Below are 3,579 nucleotides of genomic sequence, written 5' to 3' on the forward strand. Positions count from 1 at the left end.
GAAGGCCTCCCTCTTTGCCAGTATATCCTCTGCCAATCCACACCGTGTCTGCCAACCCAATCGTGCCTGCAAAAATCGTTTCTTGCTCCCTTGCTGTCCAACCCCGTACACACTGCTCCTATCCCAGCTAAAACCTCTCTTTTCTTTTACTTTTTTTTTACTAAAAGACAAAAAACTACACTTTTTTTCTTTTTTTTTCTTTTTTTTTCTTTCATGTTTTTTCTTTTTTTTTTTCGTTTTCCTTTTCTTTTCTTTTGGTTCTTTCGTTTTGTTTTTTGTTTTTTCTTTCTTTCCTTTTTTTTCATTTCTTTTCTTACTTATTTTTTTTATATATTTTGTTTTTCAAATAGAAAATAAAATCAAATGATAGCTAAATCAAATATCAAAAAACTAAAAACTAAAATAAAATAAGACACATAAAAAAATAAGTCCTACTATTTAGTCACCCAGACGAAATTGTGGTTGATATGATTATACTTTTCTCTTCATGTAACAAGAAGAAACTATCACTGTCACATGTTTCCTGAAGTTTATTTTTTATGGAGTAAATTAGTTTTGGCAATTTGATGCGTTATGTACACTACTTTGATTCTTCAATTAAAGAAGTTTGTCAGTCATAATTGTACTACTACATGAACTCAATATCCTACTTATCCTACCTAACAATTCAATTGTTTTCTCCATAATAGTGTAATATATATTAGTATTTTAAATAAAAAAAACAATAGTATATAATTAATATATTAATTTATTAAGTTATTAAGCAAATGTTTTTATTTTTTACTGGTGTCAAAATAACATGTCTTTTTTTTTAAAAAAATAAAAACTTTCAAACCCTCAGCATTCAGACTCTTTCTAGTTTTAAGTTTAAAAATAAAAAACATGATAAAGTATTATTTTTTTTATGAGTTAAGTGGATGTTTTTGTCTCTTTGTCATGTCAAAATATCAGTTTTTTTAAAGATTTGACACGCCTTAGAATAAATACATTCAGATCAAAACATGCTATAATACGTTAGGGTGGACAAATTGAACTGAACTGTACTGCACTGCTAAAATCTGAACTGAACTCTAAAACAGTTCAGACAAACTGAACTGAACTGTAAAACAGTTCAGAAAAACTGAACTGAATTGTTTTTCGTTTTATTAAACTGAATTGAATTGTACTGTACTAAATTACAGTATGAACTAAACTGAACTATTAATTGAATTGTAAACTACACTAACTGAACTATTAACTGAATTATAAACTGCACTAATTGAACTGAACTATTTATTAACTAAATTGTAAACTAATTTTAACTAAAGTATAATATAAACTGAACTACTAACTATACTAATTTTAAACTAAATTGTACTAATTTTTAAACTAAATATTATAACAATACATATTGAAATTTATTTTAATATTTATTTTATTTTATTCATAAGTATCTAATAAAATGATTTTTAATTATTTAATATTATTATTTTCTATTTTATTTATATTTCTTTTATTATTAAAAATTATTTTATTTTTTATTTATTTACTTATATATATATATATATATATAAATGTATATATATAACTTAAAAAATATAAAAATATAAATTATGTTTTTTATTTTTATTGATAAAAAATGGAAATTTTGTGATAAAAAAATTGTCTTAAAAAATTAATTATTATTTTTTTATGTGAACAATTTTATTTATTAGTATTTTATTATTAAATAAAGTTTTCTTGAGTTGTACTGAAACTAGAGAAGATATAAGAGTAAATACAGTTCTCACAGTTAACTGAACTGTAATGTTATAAAAAACTGAACCATAAAACAGTATACTGAACTGTTAGTAAAAGTGGTTCAGTTATTTTTAGTATAATATAGTACAGTTAACTACAGTACAGTACAGATCAGTTATTTTTGCCCAACCTAATACATTGGGTTGATTTGATGATAATTTTGATGATGTATGCAATTTTGTTGTTGTTATTGATTCGCCTTATTCGTCTCACTTATTGTCAAAAATATCATTATCCTAGTTGAAAATAGGAATGCATGCCAAACGAATCATAGTATGCAAAAGGAAATGTATAGGAGAGACTGAACTTTTGAGCTCCCGTAACTTGTAATTCACGTTGCTAATATGAGAGAAGACGTTTGCATAAATTTAAATTAAAAAAGAATTATATTTTTTAATATTAAATAGAAAGATAAATATATCATTATATATATAATCATTATATATATATATATATATATATATATATATATATATATATATATATATATATAAATTATTAACCAAGCATTCATATAAATACGGGAAACTAATCACTAATCACTAATCACTATGATTTAATAATGCGCATACTTTAAAAGAAAACTTTAATATCTAAATTGGAAAAAATTAAGATTCAAACAGTATAATTGTTATTTTGTTTTGAGGGAATATTTTAGTGATTATATTTAAATTATATTTTTTTCATTCTTTTGCTTGTTAATTTAAAATAAATAAATTAAAATATAAATAATCTTTATGTGGGCTATCCTACGAGTCAAAATGTTACGTGGAAGAAGCCAAGAAAATTAATTTGCATGTCATTGATAGCCCTGATTCACTTTTTATGCACCAAATGCAAAGCAGAACAAAACAGGACGCATTCTCACCCTATAATAAAAAGAAAATATATTTTAATAATTTTTTAGACAATGTTTTTGAACGGTTTTTATGGAAACGAATCGGTAAAATAATAATATATAATTTGTTGTCAAAAAATTATAAAATATTATAATAAAAAATAAATAAATGTATGAGTCTTTCTATATATATATTAATCATTTTATTTGTATTTATTTAATGTGAGATTTCAAGGGCTTGAATTCTTAAGATATGACATACATGTACTTATCATCATGATAAATAAATGACGTGGCATTTTAGCAAAATTATTATAAACCGGCGGAAAAACATTTTGGTAGCTAACCGAATCTTATTAAAGCATCAAATTCATATATATTTTTTCTTGAGGAGTTGATAATGTTGAGAATTAGATAAATCTATTTTAATTAATTTATCTTTTTAAATTTCTGTTAAATGATTCTTTATTTCCTGACTTTTATTTTTCAAAATTTCAAAATATTAATTATTTTAATAGATGGACCGAATTATTCAATCGGCTTTTTATTATTATACTTTACCACAACGTTTTATTGAGAGAAATAAAATCTTAACCCTCTTTTAAAAATAAACAAGGTCGTGCTCCACGGGAAACATAAAATATTCCTCGCCACGAGCTTTAATGTTATATATAATTTATTTACTACTATTATTGCTGTGCTTCGTGAAGCTCGTGGATTTTAACTGTTGTTAAAATAAGAAATAAAATGTTATCTCTGATGTCTCTTTTTATTTTTATATTATAACTTTTCTAATTATTAAAAGAAAGGTTGCTATCTTTTGTGACACGTGTCTCATTGGATTGCTAAAACAAAGTCAACTTCTTGCTTTAATTTGTATTGTGTCAAATAACTATCGAATATGTTTGTATATTTTAAAATTACAAAACAATATATATATATATATATATATATATATATAT

The sequence above is a fragment of the Vigna radiata genome, chromosome 1 (genome assembly GCF_000741045.1).
Source record: "Vigna radiata var. radiata cultivar VC1973A chromosome 1, Vradiata_ver6, whole genome shotgun sequence".
NCBI classification, from domain to species: Eukaryota; Viridiplantae; Streptophyta; class Magnoliopsida; order Fabales; family Fabaceae; genus Vigna; species Vigna radiata.